A 21,181-nucleotide genomic window follows, 5' to 3' on the forward strand; every position below is an offset into this window, starting at 1 on the left:
ACGAATGACTTATGTTTGTTGTAATGCAGACATGTGCTCTTCATACCTTTCTCCACTTCTTCCTATTCTATTATAGTAATACAGCATACCCGCACGGATTAGACAGGCTAAGATAAAAAAGCAAAGCAAGACTAGTATGCTGTGTAGTGTAGAATATATTGAAATAATTGTGATTTATTATTCTAAATATATGCGACTAAACACTACTGCAATGAGCAGAAGTAGCAAGCAGTTTACAAATTATAAAATGAATACTCTTACCAGATGTCGCTCGGATTGAGGGGGGGGAAATCTCTTCTACAACATATTATGCCATAACGTCTACTGTGTGTTTGCATCGGATTTATACGAGACCAGATATAGGTATACAGTAGAGTTGCAGCAATATCCTAACGACCAACACCTTTCCAAAATTCTGACTTCGCTCCCAATGAATATAAGTAATCTTACATTATCTTCTTCCGTTTTGAATAAGTAACATAAATATCTTAATATCGCTTACACACCTACAATGTTGCATTGTAGGTACATTTCAATACATCTTGTTGCATATCTGTGATATGGATAAAGTCCTTTCAATCCGTGGAAGCATGGCTGCACTCACATAGCATAATGGAGTTTTCAAACAGCTCAAAAATTAAACAGGAAGCGTGTATCATTTTACACATTTTATCTGCAGTTTTAAAGAAAATATTCTACTATCTATATTCAATGGTTAAAGAATTGCAATAATAAATTTGTCGAATCACTTGAAAAATTACAACAGCATTTTCATTTTTGAGATATTATCTGATATTATTTTATTTTTCGAATTAACTAAGATAAGCATTACTGAGAGGTAAATTATTATTCAATTTTAAACTTAACAAGACTTAAAAAAACGCCTTAAGATGAATATTGTTTTAGCTAAAACCGGTACACGAAACAGCTATACAAAGAATACAAAAGAATACAACGGTTAGCCAGAGAAAGTCAATAATGGACAACGAGTTAGTGATGAAGTGGTAAATAGGCGAGTGTAGCGCTGAGAATAGGAATCGTTGTCAAATGAGAGACAAGAAGAAACGAATAGGCAGAAACAAAAAGAATGACACATACTTGCTGAAAGACACGCAACAGTTCGAACAAATAAAAGGCTTTGTTTCCTTTACTCTCTATGAGAAAAGCAGCAAACGAAACGCAAGGTCAGTCAGGCTGAAATTGGGCGTTTGATTAAAGTCAGATGCGTTCCAGAGCCATAGTATCTAAATAGGGGGGAGGGGGAACAAGACGACGCTGGAAAAATGAGAAACAAAAAAAAAGCATATGTAATAAATATAAAATGGGGAAAAGGGAATATTTGTTGAAAAAAGAGTAGTGGTAAATGACAAGTAGGATTTAAACTCACGTAGGCAACACTGGCAGTTATGAAACAACGTTTGTGCAAATATCATTTTAAATAGCTAAAATTTACTTCAGGGCAATGTAAGAAAAATATGGCCAATCAAATTATTAGTAAAGTCATATTATTTTCCTACTCAAACAGAACGAATTTAATGTGGAGAAATGTAATATGACTTTCTAAAAGAAAGGAGAAATTCTAAAAATGTTTACATTTTTCTTTTAAAATTGACTATTAATGTTTAATTGCTATTCCGCGATCTTATACTGATGATGCGAAAATTCTACGCTGATAAAGTTTTTACATGAGTTTTCCTCCGTGTTATAATTATTTTCTATTTCGTATGATCATTGAAGCATGATCGAATAAACTTAATGTTCGATTATTTTCCTTTGTTTTCTTTATTTTCCTTAATGATTGTCCAGTCTTTTTCACTGTTCTTCTCAAGCATGTTTCTTTTTTTAAATTAATTTTGAAATCTAAGGTCTTCAGTAGTTTAATATTCAATTTTCTCCTTCTTATTCTATGTATTTTCTTTTGTTTTATTTTACATTTTACAATAACGTGTGAGTGGTCACTATCAATTTCAGCTCCCGGGCAGTTGTATCTTCACTTGAGTTGGTTTTTGTATCTTTTCTTGCCTAGTATGCAATCAATATGGATTGTAAAACATATCCAGGTGATTTCCATCTATAATGTCTTCGTTTTGCTTCATCAAAAAGAGTACGTCTAACTATAAGGTAATGTTTAAAGAAATCTAGCAGACGTTCTCCTCTTACATTCTTCCAGAATTGGTCTAAATCTACCAATTTCTTCATATTCATTGTCCTATCCAATCACTACATTAAACTCGCCCATTATAATTAAATTATCTTTCTATTTAACTGATGTTATTAGTTCCTCTAGTTGTTTATATGCCTTTTCTATCACGTGATCTTCCGAATTAGTTGTTCGCACGTATAGTTGAATTGGGGCAAGATCCACTAGTCACAGTATTCTGTCATTCAGGCAATAAGTATTTTTTACTTTTATTTTTTTTATCCAATCTTTTCTTAGTAACAATCCACATCATGTTGTCCTTTTTCTCCTCCACTAAAGACAATTCTGTAGTTTCCACTCCGGCAATCGCCAACAGATAGATACCCTCCCATCTAGTTTCGCTAACTCCTGGGATTTCCAGGAGTAGTGAAACTAGATGGAAGGGTACTGGCAATTACTGGAGTGGAAAAGAAAAGGTGATACAAAGTCTTATCAAAGGTCTTATAAAACACGTATTATTTTATAAGAGCTACGGTGCCGGCAACACCGGCACCGTAGCTCTTATAAAACAATACGTGTGCATGCATCATTTGAAATCACCAAGAGCAAAAATACAACCAATCAAATTATTAGCAAAGTAGTATTATTTTTCTATTGAAACAGAATAAAGGACACGATTAAGTATTTTCGTGATAACCAAAACTTTTGTGCATTGCAAACTAGTAGTACATTAAAACCTGTGCCGTGGTTTAGGTAATCTGAGAACCAAACACGCCAGTTTTTAGCCACTTCGAAGACCTCCAATGACAATTACGACAATTTACGGCCTAATTACTAAAAACAAATGATTCATGACTGCCGTGAGAATTTCACCTGCATAACTAATATATTCCTACAGAGCAAATTGATTTATAAACTCAAACTTTACCGATAGAAAATACTGTGAAAAGAAAATTACTATGAATTGCTGAGTATGAGTTACTAAAGACTCCAGATAAGTTTACTACCGCCTTTATACAGTTTGATATGATGCTCATTGCTTAACATGCTTTAAAATGACATTCAAATATATACTCAACTAGCAATAAAGATTTATAAAATTAGCAGGATGACGAAATTTAATATCATTAGGTGAAATATGAGGGAAAATTGAAAGAAATTGTTGAATAATTTGAGTTCAAATGCGGTTCTTTTAAATGGGGGTTTTTCCGCAAAAATAAATAATTTTTCCGCAATAATAAATTGCGTTCCTACATTGTATTGATTAGTATGCAACTCCAACTCTGTAACCGTAAAGTTCCTTTAAGGACGCTCTATTTTCGCTCGAAACTCATCACCGATTATGCAAAGAGTACTGCGCTATACATTGAAATTCGAAGTGTCATCAATTAAGTGGTCGCTACGTTAAGGGAAACTTTTGAGTCTTTAGATGCAATTTAACTTCTATTTAAATTCCGTTTCAGCTTTGCTTCTTTAAATTCCAAACGCTCGTAAAATATTAATACTCTTTGTAAGTACAGTCAAAAGTCTGTATTGATCTTTCAAGTCACTGAGAGAAGTATCTAGACACTTGACAAATAAATTAGATTTCATAATAGCTCAGGCGTGTGTGTGTGTGTGTGTGTGTGTGTGTGTGTGTGTGTTCAAGTGTGATGAATTGTAATACATATTTCTCCATTCTCGAGCTCAAAAGCTAACCACACCTTTCTTGATCCTCCCAGTTTGCCTATAAAAAGGCCACGTGCGACCAAATATTGGCTGTATCAATCCAAGATCACTAAATGCTATTAGAAATAGCTGCCAAAAGTATAAAAAAAATGATTGATACATGGTGGCTATAATCAAAAGTCCTTCTATAGAGTTTATCTAGAAACAGAATAGCAGAATATCGCAGGATTTTTTTTTATTACGTACATTTCATATATATGACTCATATAAAATAAAATAAAATGAATTATTTGAAAAAAAAACAACGTGTTGGATAAGAAAGAAAAATGAAGCTGAACAGACATATAATTAAAAAAATAATAATAAAAATGGAAATCGGGAACACAGGAAGCATTTTGTACAAAATGATGAACAAGAAATTATGAAAAAAAAAGAAATATAAATCTTTTTATTTTAATTTTTTTAAATTCTTTATTTTTATTTTTATTGTTATATCTAACTCTTTAAATCTTCTAGCTTCACCACAAGATAATGCGGTACGGATGGACGATGAGCCTTCTGATTTCCTAGGTAGGTAAACATCGTTATCCGCTGATGACATTTATAAATTGTTAACAACTTCATTTGATTGAAAAGAGGAAGTTAAAGGTCTTTTAAGAGATTTGAATTTATCGAAAGGACTACCTGAATGGCTTAGATCTCGTATTCAACAACAGAACTTATCAACATCGAGACTAAACATTTTTATTTTTATAAATAAAAACAAAATATTAGCTTCATATTTAGTTTATGAGCTGAGAGATTGGCGAATATGCGAATTCTTCCAGAACTAGTTTAAAAGTAATATCTTAAATTTCTTAAAATTTTTTTTTCATTATCAAATAACTGCCAAGGATATTCACCGTTGATATGCTTATAGGTATATCATTATAAATGAAACTGGAAACTTTGTTATGTTTATAGTATTATGTTATTAAGATGCATACCCGTAAACTACATTAGCTTGTTGTAGTGGCTTTTTATTAACTTGCCAAGGAACAGTTTTACAAGAACAGAACTTCTGCTGAATTGCATCTTCAACTTCAGTATTCTGTATAATCATTTATAAAAATTTCTCTAAGTTTTAAAATTTTTATATTAATGTGCGTTTTTATCAAAATAATGAATTTCTGCTAGTCACAAATCACTCGATTTTACAACTGCAACTTTTATATCAGACTTCCGTGAGATTTTGGATTGGCTGTTTAATCAAAACTTCTGGATATGCAGAAGTTACAATTATGATTAAAAACTACATTATTATTCGATCGCAAAAAACACTAGAAATGAATTATTTATTTATTATTTATAATAAAGAAAAATATCGATTTCTCACTACGCTGACAAACGTTTACGAATGCGGTCGGAAACCAGTTTCTGAAAGTAACAACAACATATGTTACTTTCAGAAACTGGTATACCTACTTCTGAACCTTCTTAATAACGATCTGATACTAACGAGTTTGACATTTGATCTTAGTCTGCTACAAAAATATTCAATCAGTCGATATCTTTGGTGGATTGCACTTCAACATATTTTTATATTTTAATGATTGATACATATTGTAAGGAAACAAGCAACTAGAGAGAGAGAGAGAGATTTTTTAATATTTAATGATAACCAACAATTCGTTAATATCGATCTTTTATGGAATTATTTTTTCCTCAGAATTCTCCTCTCAGTTATTTTATCTTATGATAAACTCTTACTCGATACTTTTTTTTTTTCGGAGCATTTTATTCACTCCAAATGCAAAAAATAAGATGGGAATTCTTAACGACACTATAAGAAACACGTAAAGGAAATTTTAAAGTACTTTAATATGCGCTCTTGAAGAAAATCTAAAATAAGTCCCTCGTCTCTTCACGGAGCATAACGTTTTCATTAATCTCACTGAACATATCTCATCTTGATGTGTAATCTGCTTTCAGATAAACGTCGTGCAAGGAAGCTGTGTGGGAGCAACCGCAAGTTTACTGTAAGGGTGATCCCTAGGAAGTCTCTTGGAAGGAAACGCAATGATTGATACATGCTGAAAGGAAACAAACAGCCAGAGAAGGAGAGAGAGAGAGAGAGGGGGGGGGGAGATTTTCCACTTTTTCTTTATGTTCATGAAACGAATTCATATGGATTTCATGATTACTGAGTTGAAGAGTAAACTTTTCAGCATTAACTTTACATTTTTAATCCGAGTTATTCTTGGCAGCTTGTTGTTGCCAAGAATAACTCATAACTTTCACTACAGTAATAATCCCATCTCTTAACGAAATGCACTTGCTTACACCTTTTGGATTAGCCGATAAGCTGGTTATTTGCCATCAGCAACTACTTAGAAATTCAATCTCTCTCTGTAAGTAAATTAAGTGAAATTCTGTGAAGGAACGAAACGTTCATGTATAGGCTGACTGGCAGTATGGTGAAACTTGGATAATATTCGTGGAGTGAGCTTTAAATCATGAAATGAATTTTGTGTTTCCCTTCATCTTTCTAAGAAGAAAATGAAGGTATACAAACATGTGATACATAAAATAAGATAAACTGCTTTTTATTACAATTCCACTCGAAAGAAGTTGGAAACATTCATCTTCCCAAATGACTTCGCTTCATACAAATCTGATTAATCTTATGATAGAGCAATGCATTCTCTTTCCGGTTTGTCTGTCTAGTGGGATGAAAACCCTCCACCTCCGTATGAGACTGGTTAACTCACTTTCAGTTGTCTTAGAAGATTCTTCGTTTCCCAGGCGGGATTCGGACCCAAGTGTTTCCAACCAAAGGATATTGTCTTTACCTACTGAACTACGGAAATTATTAATGACATTAATTACATATCAATGATCTTATCATTAAAATTTCATTCTTTTATTACAACAAAGCTATCAAACCATTAGTCGTGATATGTGATATGAAGAAAAACATATTGACCAAAATGACAATATTGTAGTAGAATTGACAAATCGTAAGTTAGCTCTCATTAATGTATTAGAATCCTCTGTTATCAGGATGAGGCTGATACGCTTTGTATACATGGCAATATATTTTTTCTATTATTTAATTATATGTTCCAGTTAACATTTCATTTATGGGCTGCTATGTTAGTGATGCGCAACACTTATTCAAGCCAATCCAAGTTTGCTTTCTGCAATGTGGCCTGTTATTATTATTATTATTATTATTATTATTATTATTATTATTATTATTATTATTATTATATATGAGAGGGCGCTTTAGCAGCAAGCGGTCACAAGCACGCTATTTCGATGCTCCCATATTTTAAGTTGCAAAGTAGATCTTTTCTTGTGAATTAAAATTTAAAGTACATCAGTGAATTCCGTTCTTCAAGACGAGCATATTGATATAAAAACTGTAAGTATCTGTTAAGTAATAAGTAAAATATAAGTATTCAAAGTTCGAAGTATACATTGGTCAACTACGCGAGAAGAGAACAAAGGAAGTCGCCATATTAGAAATTACAGCAAGATCGTCAAACAAGAAATTACAGCAAGATCGTCAAACAAGAAATATGAAGTGCTACAAATGCCAAGAAGACTTAACGGGGGAAGAAAACCACGTAACATCTAGGAACTGCCAGAGAAACATGCATATTTTATGTTCAGGATTGTCTGAGGCTACTTGACAGCGAAAATCAAACAAGAATCGTGTCGAGTGGAAGTGTCCCCATTGCAGAGACAACACAGGAATGTCGTCTTCGACCGCAGGCGGAAAACAGCACATGCAGAAAACAACTGCAGGCAGTAAACAGCTATCAACAACAGAGGGAATTAAAAACAAAGAAAATAACGGAAACCCAGGTGAGCCAACTTTAAATGCATTACTTGAAAATAGATTACAAAACCTAAAAGACTGTTTAATCGATTTTGTTGAACTATTTAAAAACATTCTGCACAAATTACAGAAAAATTCAACCAATATGAAGAATTCATTAAATTTAATAATAACTCGGTAGAAGGTGTATTACAGACCGTTAGAGAAATTAAAAACTGCGTTAAAGAGTAACGGAAAGACAGCATAATTTAATTAAAGAGACAACGGAACTACGGCAAGAACTAAACAACAAAAACTCTTTAAAAACTCTTTAAAGCAACAGTACAAACTCTCAAACCAACAGCAGCACAAAAATGATCTGATCATAAATGGTCTCCCAGAAATAGTTATGGAACATCTAAGAGACACCGTAATACAACTAAGCCAAAAAATTGGCTCTCCCATTGAATCAAGAGACATCCAGTCAGTGCATCGGTTACCACAAAAAAGGAAAAGAGAAAATAATACCCGTCCTTTTCCCGTCGTAGTGCGACTCACCAACAGCCCAACAAAAACTACACTCATAAAAGCTAGCAGGATTAAAAAAACCAGTAGTCAAGGATCTGAAAGGAGACCAGGACAATACCCCAATATACTTGTCTGAATACCTAACGCCATATTATCAGAAAATATTCTATCAAGCAAGGAAAGTAAAAACAGAAAAAAATAACCAGTTTATATGGATAAGAGACAGCAAAATATTCCTTAGAAAGACACAAGACGCAAAACCAATCGAAATAAAATCCGTAGACGACCTCAACAGGCTGCCACATTGAAAGGAATATTGACAACTCGTAAAGAAGGAACAGCACATTAACCAACATGAATGCAGACCATCAAGCAGACGTAATTAATCACCCCGGAACATGATAATTGCCACATTCTGAAATCAATAACAGAATGGAAACAAGTGACAATCCCCCAAAAAGGACTATCTGTTCTCCATATCAACATCAGAAGCATTCAAAAATATTGGCTGACCCTGCAAGCTTATCTGAAGTAATATATAGACGAAATAGAACATTTTAATATTGACTGAAGTATCTACGACAAACGAAGAGGCATCCACCTACCAAATGCCACACTTCCAACAACACAAACACTGCAGACAAACAAAACGAGGTGGTGGTATAATAATATTTACCAAACATAAACTAGAAGTAACAGAAATAAACTATAAATTAGAATACGCAGAAAGCATATGCATCGAAATTAAAAACATCAAACAAGAAAACTCCCTGATATTAAACGCAATATACAGACCACCCAACTTAAGCACCACAAAATTTCTAGAAGAACTAAACAGATGGCTTTCAGCCGCGGAAGTAGGCGCCTCAGAATACTTGATGATAATAGGGGACATTAATATAAACATTAGGAACATAAATAACAACACAGAACAATACCTAGACCTATTATCGGCGTATAACATAACCCCATCCATACAGTCGTATACACGAGAAGAGATAGTCGGAAACACAACAACCTCATCCTGCATTGATCATATAAATATAAGGGCCCCTCCAAACAGCCACACAGCAGCCATCATAACATGCAAACTGCAGACTATTATTTCACAGCATTACAGTTGCACACTGAACCAGAACAGATAAAAATCACCGAGACTACAAAACAGTATTATAGCATTCTAAACGAAACAATAGTAAACGATGAAATCAGAAAAACAGACTGGATGCAGATAGCATCTTTAGACTCTGCTGAAGCTGTATATAATAATCTTAAACTTGCATTTAACAAAATATATAACAAAGCATTAACAAAAATAAAAATATGCCCCCAAACGAAACAAAATCCATGGATAACAGACAACATATTAACAGAACATTCAAAGAAAAGATGCCCTACGGAAACAACTTAAGAAGTCGCCGAACATTACGCTTTAAAAGTGCATACAAAAGAAAACGGAATCTCCTAACAACAGAGATTAGAACGACAAAAAGAAACTGTTACAACAACAAATTAACAGCTCAGAATGATATAAAGGAAACCTGGCATCTGATTAACGAAATGCTGGACAATATACACAGAACACAGAACCACTGCCTCAGAAACAATAAAACACAGCTTTGCCTGCGATCCCAAATCCCTCAAACAGTTGGCAAACAACTTTAATCAGCACTTCGTGAACTCTATCCAAAAGCTACAAGAAACAACCCTTCCTCACACAGACGAACATTCTCCACTAGGTCCACGAGCAACCAAGTCGATGTAGTTCCCCACAGTAACAAAAGAAGAACTATCACTGGCAATTCAACAAATTAGCACTAACAAAGGACCGGGGATAGACGGAATCAGACCAAAAGACATCAAGAAACACTCAGCCAACCTACTTCCAGGTATACAAAAACTGTTAAATAAAATCTTCGAAACGGGACACATACCTGAAACACTGAAGACTGCATTAATCACACCCATACACAAACAGGGAAAAAGAAACATTATAAGTAAATACAGACCCATCGCCACGCTGTCTGTAATCAACCAAATCATGGAGCGCATCGTGCATCAGAAACTCTCCACATAGATTGAAAAATTTCAAATCATACCCAAAACACAATATGGCTTTCAAAAAAATAAAGGAACAGCAACACTCCTGGAAGATTTCACAGATCTAATAAACGCTGCATTGGATAAAAACAGAATAACATTAGTGGTATTCATTGACCTAACAAGAGCATTTGACACACTAACACACAAACCCTTGTTAACGAAACTAACCCATATCGGAATTGGAGGTCGTCTATTCCAGTGGTTTAAAGCATACACAAAAAACAGAAAGCACACCACACGTATAGGATCAGCATACTGCAAAGAGGTACATGTAACCTGTGGAGTACCGCAAGGAGCTGTCCTATCTCCCATTCTATTTAACATATACTGTATACACGACATAAGCCAACTCCCCCTGAAAAGTAAAATCTTCCAGTATGCAGACGACACGGCCATAGTATCCATTCACAACAATGCAAATATCGCTTACACAAATATGCAACACGACATCAACCAAATGACTAACTGGTTAACCGAAAACGACATATATATAAACCCAGGAAAAATGGTAGTCAAAAACCCTCAAACCCTGCCCATAGAAACTAAATATCACACTGTCCAACATTCATCCTCCTATACACAAAGCTCAGAACCTAAAATCACACAGGTGAAAATAATACGCTATCTCGGACTTCACTTCGATTATGATCAAAGTTGGAATAGCCATACAAACTACCTACATACCAAGCTTAGGATAATAGCAAGCAAACTATACAGATTAAAAGACATTGCTCCAACCCACATAAAATACTAATCTATAAAACATTATGTGAAAATATTTTAAGATATGCAATCACATCATATGCATTATGCGCAGACTACAGACTTAACAGCTACAATGGTTGCAAGATAAAATGGTAAAACTGATATTCTGGGAACAACTCACTCTTATGCAGGAAGCATGGACAAAACACAAAATATTTAAGGTGAAACACTTATGCCACCAGTCATGTTAAAACATTACTACAGCCCAACATATAGAGTAATCAGAACAACATATCAAATAACAAGACTACAGTCAACAAACTACATAACATATAAATACAACAATCACAATGGCAAAGCCACCCGAAACTTCTACGTACCTGACATGATAAACAAACTGCCGTTCGACAACAGAAACCTAGGAACATACAGAGAGCTGAAACAGGCACTATATAAATATTATAGCGAGAATGAAAATTAGAGCAATTCCTGTTTCTCTCCCCCCCCCCACGCACGCACGCACGCACGCACGCACGCACGCACGCACGCACGCACACACACACACACACACACACACACACACACACACACACACACACACACACACACACACACACACACACACACACACACACACACACCTATGACAAACCCCCTTTCAAAAACGATCACTACAAGAACACAAAGAAAAAAACACACTACGTCTAAATCCAACCTATCTGCACAAAAAAAAAAAAATTAAACTGTAATAGCAGTCGAAGTCTTCCAAGCACATACTAACAAACAGTAAAATCAACACCTGGCTTGTGACCAGTATAGGAACATAACCATGAAACCACCACCATCTATCATCTATTATCTTCCTCAGATAAGCTCTGCTAAGCTTCGAGGAAGAAAATTATTAACTTGCAAGTATCTGTTATTCACAATTGTAATGTGTTATAAATATTATATATATATTTAAGTATTACGGCATCTATGCACGCAATTTACCAGAGACATAAAAAAAAAAAATAAATAAAATAAATAAATAAATTATTATTATTATTATTATTATTATTATTATTATTATTATTATTATGTATATTCTACATTCAAAAATTCTGTATAATCTTTATTGTAAATATCAGAAGAACATGTGTTAAATACATAATGTAGAGGCAAAAAAGTATTTAAAAATTTTAATTGAAATCCAATGTAGAAAAGTAGCACTTTGTGCTGAATTCTGTAAAATTATAAGTTGCAATGTCACTCAAGATGTTTATTGTATGTGTAAATATTTTAGCAGATTAATAAAAATATTATCATATCAAAAAAAAATTATTATCATTTTTTTAAAGTGGTGAAACGAAATCACCATGCATATCAGAATTCTAAAGTGGTTTCATGTTTCTGATTTGTCCACCCTTTTCTCTCTCTTTCTCTCTTTCTAGAACCATGAACCTAGAAATTCAGGTTATTACTGTACAACAGCGGCCGACATACAGTCGATTTACAGCATTATTACGATCGTTCCGCAAACCACTACGACAAGGATACTACATCATGAGTAAACTTTGGTACCAATTAGCGAATGATCTTGCAGCCATTTACTCTGCCATTTAGGACCACGAGAGAGTCCGAGTGCTGCATTGCGATATGTGGTTTTGTTTCATCTTCAACAGTTATTATTATTATTTTCAAGTTTCCTGCACAGATCTGTCTTGGACAATCAATATGGAAATCCCTTTATAATTCTCACATTCGGTATTTTATTTATTTATTTTATAGACTTTTTCAACGACATCTGTGTTGAAATCATTTGCGATTCGACCCTCTGTGGAAGGCTTCTGAGTTATGCAGTGTCACCAATTATTGGGAAATGTCCAAATATGTCCACATCCAATCGGCTATTGTCTTTCGAGATATCCTACACCCTCACAGTATGATAATTCTGTGCTACATACCAATCGTCTGCGATACAGAATTGTTCAGCATTCAGTCTAGATTTCGGTGTTCGCTTTTTTTTTCGGACACTACGACAAGGAATCAATCCTTCAGAAGGATCCTTCTACTCTAAACTAAACTAAACTGAAGCTGCTACCGCAACGCTTAAATGATAGTCAAGGCGTGTTTAATGGGAATTAGAGACCTGACGTTTGCGAGAACAATCCCCATGCCAGAATACCTCCACCACCTGCCTATTTCTATCCAACGGTGGGGAGATATTGAAAAAGTGAACAAGCTACATTAGTGATTTGTAGTTGTTGCAATTTAAATTCACAAAGGATATAATTAATAATAAGAGAAACATTTTGATTAATTAATTAAGTTAATTTCATATTTTATATTTCATTATTCTTTGTCATGAGAATAATCATCATTTTGAGACCGGAGATAATGCAAAGTAGGCTCGGGAGTAAAAAAAAAAAAAAAAAAGGGTAGTACCTTTTTTTTGAAATTATTTAAAAAAAAATAAATTAAAAGTTTGTAAAGAAGAGATTAAAATCTCTTCTTTACAAACGAATAATAACAAATATCAGTATAACTGCATTATAAGCAGAGAAAATTAGGCACTACTTGCTGGCTATTAGGCCAAAATGCTCATTGGTTTCAAAGAAGAACCCGAAACACAGTTTAGCAAAAAATGGTTTAATGAATACATCACATAAGAAAGATAACTAATTGCGGCCATAATGCTGCCAGTATTAATTGAAAGTCAATATAACTCACTGAAGAAATTGCTTGCCCCTTAATATCACTAAGTGGGTCGTTATCATAAAATCGTTATATGAATATATTTATTTTTGTAATGCTGGTTGCAAAACAGTAATAACATTTAGAAATTATATTAATTTTAAAAATTGAGCCAATAATGACCGAAAGAATGGAAAGCCTGGCTGTGTACAATAAAAAAGCACGATAAAGGAATTTAATTAAACAAATCTGCATTTCAAACTTTCGCATAAAAACGAATGATTACTTGCAGCTGCTTAAAATATTTAAGGTAATTGTACAAAACAAGACGTCCATAAAGAAGTTATGATTTATTGAAAACAGAAGTTTGGAAAACAAAACTTCAGTTTATGTGAATATCACTCCTGTTATAATATCCTATTTAATTAAAATGACTCAGTCATATTAATAATTCAAATTAATTTTATTTAATAATACTAGTACCTAGTGTTATTAATAAAATAATTAGCTTCACTTTAATTAATAGTAATAACAGTATATAATATATAATCACTAAGAAAAAGTCTGCAAAGATTATGAATGTTTGCCAATGTTGAAACAAATATTCGGAAACTAGTTTATTTTAGAGAAGAGTTTCAAAATTATTAGCTATTGGCAAATGGTTCTATTAAAACTAATTAAAACTAACTCTTCTCTTTAAAATAAAGCTCATTTATTTTATAGAAGAGGTTCAAAAGTTATTAGGTCGTGGCAAATGCTTATTGATCTTATGAATACATTTATTTTTAAAAAAAGGGAAATAGCAGAACTTCTGTCAGGATCTTCTTCTTAAACATCCTTCGACCCACCCCTCCCAAAATTCCTCTTTCATTACTGAACTTCAGAACTGATTAGTGACATCATTATAATGTAAAAAAAGGACCATATACAGACTGAAACAACGTGATTTTTTAAATAATAAAAACATTTATCTCCATGTAGACTATCTTCTAGTAGTTTATTTAAAGAGGGGGTTTCTAGTTTCCATGCCTGGTGTTTTAAACAATTATATGACCACAGTGTCTTTCGGTGGGTGGCTTATTTAGTAGTCACTTCTTTGCTTAACCATCGATGTTATGCTGAGTTTGACATCCTCGCTCACAGAATATTTCCATCTGTAAAACTGACTAGCTAATCTTCATAAACATGTTTTACATTTTTTTTACTAAACTTAAAATAAAAAAAAACCCAACAAAACAAAGATAAAGAATAAAATCTTAATGAAGAAACTTATAAGTGAACTAATGTTATAATTTTAGACTTTGTTTCCTCTTCTTATATATCAACTGCCTTGGAATATAAACTAGTTCGTTCAGCAACTCATATAGCTGCCAAGACATTCACAGCTGGTGCTTCTACAGGAAGTCATTTAACAGCGGGAATTAACTTAAATGCCGACACTCACTCAAGTCGCAGAGCTGAGCAAATGCACAAAATAGGAACAGTAAGTGATTTGGCGACCATTAGCATATTTTTTTTCCCCCTTAATATTTTTGTTGTACAGGAGAACTGCCTCAACTTTATCATGCTGTCCCTGATTTAAAATAACACAAAAACTGTGCTTTACTTTATGAATACGAGCAATGTATTCAAGGAAAAGAAATCAAACTGTTTTTCATTATGTTAATTAACAGTAAATAGAACTTATCAGCTGATATTTAATTAGAAAATATAAGGAATTCAACTGTAAGAGTTAGAATTGTTGTTACTTGAGAATTGAATCTTTATGGCTACGCATGTTGACATGAGCATAAAATGAATATTATCTATTTTGTATTTTACATAAGGTGAATACAATTGATTTCTTGTTATCGACAGGACCACAAATGATGGAAATCACATTTCTGAAATGCAGCTGTCTAAATTTAATGCTATGAATTTTCATTCTAGAAAACAATGAAATTAGTCATATTTATTTACTCAGCTGTTTGATGTTAGGCATCCAACCTCTTAATTAATCTGTCGAAAGTTTAAAGTAAACTCAGTATATAATTTATGTTCTTGATTTATTTAAACGCAAAAAAAGGACAAAAAGGGAAAAAATTCTTCATTCTTCAAAATATCAAATTGATATGCTATTAGCTGCATATGTTAATATACCAATTTGTGTGTACTAAAATGTCCAAGAGAAATCCTTTGTAATCCACCTGAGATTTGGCGACTAAGATTTAAATGAAAAGGATCTGGAAAGTATTCCTCGCCTTCTTGATGGAAATCAAAACTCGGGTTTGTCCATCTAAAAGGACTCGTTTTTCTGATTATGTAACCGACGGGTTTATAGCCACAACAATTTTACTATCGTTGTTGTCTTTCAAATATTTAAAATCGATTATAATGCAGCTAGCGAGAATGTCATGAGCTTTACAAATTATGGTTTTAATGCAAAATTACTTTTATATATTTATATAACATAAACTCAACAAAAAACGGATTAAAATGTAAATATAATTCTTGCCAACTTAACTGAACTGGGGGCACATATTGAAAAACGATATTCAGCAACTGAACAATTCATTGTTTTTTAGATTATCAGAATAATGAGCGAAAATATTTTTTGCTCACAAGCCCTTTCGGTAAAAATTGGAACAAAATATGTTATTATATGAAGTCAAATTGCAGTTTTCTAGCGGTTATATGAAATAAATCATGATTAAATGATTTATTTAATCATAATTAAATAAATTAATCACTTAAATCTACTCTATAAGTTCCTATAAGTTTCCAAATTTTACATAAAAAAAGACTATTCCATTTATAATTATTAAGAACAACACGTAAGTCCACAGTAATAACTTTAATTAATAAATAAGGTAGATATTTCGTACTAAAAATAATAGTACATCTTCAGTGTTACAAACAGATAGGAATGGAATACTACAAGAAAACGAACATTCGGTGGATCACCTATTAAAATACAATGTTGTCCTGAGCTAGGAAATGAAAGAAATTAATAAATAATTAATATTTAAGATAATCAGTTTTCCAGTTTTTTAATGATTACATAAAATAAAAGTCTCCCAGATCTTCGAGAGAGAGAGAGAGAGAGAGAGAGGCAATCATTTCGATTTAAATTCGGTCGGTGTAAAAAAGCTTCACAACTTTCTTTAAAGAGGCGTTCATATTTGAACCTGCATCTATGAAGGAGAATAGCTTTATTCCACTGGATATTTTGGGTAGTGGTAATACTGTGCTGTGCTAGACCAGACTTCTGAAGATTTTTCTAATCAATATAATATTTATGTTCTTTAATTCTTTTTTCCACAGAACGGCCAGTTTGTTCAAAATAAGAAACATCGCATTCACAAGGAGTTGGGTAAACGCCAGCCAAAGACAGAGATGACAGTTTATCTTTTGTAGAAGGCAATAAGGAAGAAATTTTGTTGATAGGAATATAAGTGGGAATCAATTGGTACTTTTTTAAAATTCTACCTATAGGTTCTGAGATTCCTGGAATGTAGAGGATTGGAACTCTGCGAATTGTTGAAGAAACCTTAAGTATTAGAACATAAGATTCAATTATCTGTTGGATTTGATTAGGGTGGTAATTATTAGATTCCATTAACTTTTTAATGATGGAAAGTTCTTGTTGTAAGATTTCTGGAGAAGAGCAAACTTTATGTGCCCTATTAATTAGAGATTTAAGAATGCCAAATGTTTGAGATGTATGGTGAGCAGACTTTTTATGAATGTATCTGCCAGTAAATGTGGGCTTTCAAAAAATGCTTGTAGATAAGGTACCAGAAGACGTTCGAGTAATTAGAATGTCCAAAAGTGATAAAATACCAAAATTTTCCTTTTCATGGTGAATTTGATACGAGGATGAAGGCTATTTATCTGTTGTAGAAAGGTGGAAACCTCATCTTCAGTATGTGACCAAGCGGCAAAAACATCATCGACATAACGATACCAAAGAGATAGTTGAGGGTGAATGGATGAAAACATAGTCTCTTCGAATTGTTTCAAAAAATAGTTAGCCAAAGGTGGAGACAAAGGACTACCCGTGGCAGTACCTTCAACTTGTTTGTAGAACTTGTTTTTCCAACTAAAATAACCTGAATGAATAACAAATTCCAAAATCTTCATATAATAAATTGACTGTGTCGGCTAATGTCTTTATTATATGAAGATTACCCTCCAGATATCGCATAGATTTTCGAATTTGTTATTCATTCAGGTTATTTGAGTTGGAAAAACAAGTTCTACAAACAAGTTGAAGGTACTGCCACGGGTAGTCCTTTGTCTCCACCTTTGGCTAACTATTTTTTGAAACAATTCGAAGAGACTATGTTTTCATCCATTCACCCTCAACCATCTCTTTGGTATCGTTATGTCGATGATGTTTTTGCCGCTTGGTTACATACTGAAGATAAGCTTTCCACCTTTCTACAACAGATAAATAGCCTTCATCCTCGTATCAAATTCACCATGGAAAAGGAAAATTTTGGTATTTTATCACTTTTGAACATTCTGCTTACTCGAACGTCTTCTGGTACCTTATCTACAAGCATATTTCGAAAGCCCACATTTACTAGCAGATACATTCATAAAAAGTCTGCTCACCATACATCTCAAACATTTGGCATTCTTAAATCTCTAATTAATAGGCATCATAAAGTTTGCTCTTCTCCAGAAATCTTACAACAAGAACTTTCCATCATTAAAAAGTTAATGGAATCTAATAATTACCACCCTAATCAAATCCAACAGATAATTGAATCTTATGTTTCAATACTTAAGGTTTCTTCAACAGTTCGCAGAGTTCCAATCCCCTACATCCAGGAATCTCAGAACCTATAGGTAGAATTTTAAAAAAGTACCAATTGATTCCCACTTATATTCCTATCAACAAAATTTCTTCCTTATTGCCTTCTACAAAAGATAAACTGTCATCTCTGTCTTTGGCTGGCGTTTACCCAATTCCTTGTGAATGCGATGTTTCTTATTTTGGACAAACTGGCCGTTCTGTGGAAAAAAGAATTAAAGAACATAAATATTATATTGATTAGAAAAATCTTCAGAAGTCTGGTCTAGCACAGCACAGTATTACCACTACCCAAAATATCCAGTGGAATAAAGCTATTCTCCTTCATAGATGCAGGTTCAAATATGAACGCCTCTTTAAAGAAAGTTGTGAAGCTTTTTTACACCGACCGAATTAAAATCGAAATGATTGCCTCTCTCTCTCTCTCTCTCGAAGATCTGGGAGACTTTTATTTTATGTAATCATTAAAAAACTGGAAAACTGATTATCTTAAATATTAATTATTTATTAATTTCTTTCATTTCCTAGCTCAGGACAACATTGTATTTTAATAGGTGATCCACCGAATGTTCGTTTTCTTGTAGTATTCCATTCCTATCTGTTTGTAACACTGAAGATGTACTATTATTTTTAGTACGAAATGTCTACCTTTTTATTAATTAAAGTTATTACTATGGACTTACGCGTTGTTCTTAATAATTATACTATGCTATACGTTCCTCTAAAAATAATATTCCATTTATAAGTGATGGAATTGTCCAGGTGGTGTATAAACTAACGTTTGTTAATCCATCACATATAATTTCGAAAAATGAATCCTAAAACACTTTTTTTCATAACTTAAGTCGTCATAGTTACGTAGACCTTGTGATTCTTGTGATTTAAATATCATTCACAGTTTCTTTCGCATTTATGTTAGCGGACTTCAAACTGTTTTGCCCTGTGGTTTCTTCAAAGTTACTGGTTAATTGATTTAACAATTAATTGATTAATTAAAAAAAATTAATAAAACAAATAATTATTGAATTATTTATTTTCCCGAAACTACTAATTATGAGAATATCTTCCTGATTTATGTTTGGTTTATCAAAACTAACACAGGTTACTGATATCGTTTTGCATTTAATAATAATAGCTGTATAGGGAAACGATGCCAATCTTTCCAGTAATTATTATTTTATTCGCTTATATAATAGTTTTTTTTTCAATGCATCAGTTTTAAACAGACATAAAAGCAGACTCGTCTGAAGTTTATTATACTAGCATGACCAAGGCTTCTATATCAAAGTGAAATTTAGAACAATAAAACAAAACAAAAAGACACGCAAAGATTAATAGCAGCTGAAATGAAATTTATGAGAAAAACAGTATCCTATTTGTTCATAAAAGAAATGAAGAAATGGTGAAAGCATTAAACCAAGAACCAATAACAGAAAAAATAAATATAAATACAATTGGCTGTAGCATGTTAAAAGAATTCAAACAGATTGACTATCCAAACAAGTTATTCATGATAAACCACCAGGAATAAAAAAAACCTGGTCGTCCATTGAAGAGACTTGCCGATGGCTTCTGAGGCAGGAACAGACCTTATTTCTTGAAGTGCTTGATGATAATAACGATGTGGATGTTAAAAAGGCTTTCTTTTACATAGATTTCACTTTGTTCGCAAACACTTAAATTTGTCAGCAGAGTAAATTTTGAATCAAAATCTTATAAGATTTTGGCAGCTTATCAAATTCTTAATTTTGATATGCTGGCAAGATTTTTGATTAGCTGTTCTCACAAACTTTAAACTGCTAACGTCAAAGAAAGGCTTCTCTTGTTTATACTTAAACATTAAGCTATGATATAATTCTAAAAGAGTATTTTCCTGCTTTTTTTTTTTCCGGACGAAGTAAGAGTCAGAGTGAAAAGAAAAAGTGGTTGAAAATCACCATGTTAGGCGGTGATATATAAGCGACTTCTGATATACGATAATAAGTAGTAGCAACTCCATGTATATGTTGTTAGTAATGGTATAAGAAATGCATGTAAAAAACGTAAAAGAGCTGAGTTAATAAATTGAAGTATAAGAAAAAATATAAATATAATTGTTTCAAAATAAAAATTAACGCCGTCCTTACTGCTTTTTGTGAAATTAGCACAATAGAAGATTAAACTTTGAACTACAAATACTACTTTTCTTTTTTTCCCTTCTTTCAGGCTTCTCCACTTCAGCAGCTGCCTGATGCAAGATTGCACTTTGTATTATTCTTCTTCCAGTCCTCATTCCATAAGCCTCTTTTCTCCATCGCTCTTGCAATTGTCTCTTTCCATAATTTTCAATGGCCATCGATCTTCTGTTATTGTCTAGACGTGCCCATACCATTTCAAAGTACGTGCCTCAATCCACTCCGTAACAGGCTGTTCAACTTTCATCTCTGGTCACGTATTGTTCAGACGATTCATACGGATAGCTCTCATACTTCGTCTGAAGTAACCCATTTCAACAACTTCTACTTGTCTCCTCTGGCTATTACTGATTGTTCAATATTCACATCCATAGGTCATTATACTCTCTATAATCACATGATACATCTTCTTAGTTTTCCTTGAGACATTATGATTCAATAAAATACCATTCATGGTTCTAATAGGTTCGAAACGCTCTACTTTTAGAAACTACTTTTTATAACGAAGAAATTCAAGAAACAAACAATACATTTATAATATGGTTTCAATAAAACGCAGATTAGTTTGCTTCACCAGTGCA

General features: G+C 33.0%; 1 protein-coding gene across 4 annotated transcripts in view; it reads right to left on the reverse strand.

The window, feature by feature from the left end:
• The window catches only part of LOC150102724 (follicle-stimulating hormone receptor-like), a 315,182-nt gene that overhangs the window by 144,409 nt on the left and 149,592 nt on the right, over positions 1-21,181 (reverse strand). The window contains exon 1 of one of the 4 annotated variants that reach the window (XM_090398884.1): positions 1,099-1,197. The exons of the other annotated variants lie outside the window; for them this stretch is intronic. The gene's annotated coding sequence lies outside the window, so the exon portion shown is untranslated. Of the gene's footprint in view, positions 1-1,098; positions 1,198-21,181 lie in introns of those variants that run through there. 4 annotated transcript variants of the gene reach the window in all.

This window comes from Typopeltis vanoorti, chromosome 10 (genome assembly GCF_054136105.1).
Source record: "Typopeltis vanoorti isolate ZY-2024b chromosome 10, IOZ_Tvanoo_1.0, whole genome shotgun sequence".
In the NCBI taxonomy this organism is placed as follows: domain Eukaryota; kingdom Metazoa; phylum Arthropoda; class Arachnida; order Uropygi; family Thelyphonidae; genus Typopeltis; species Typopeltis vanoorti.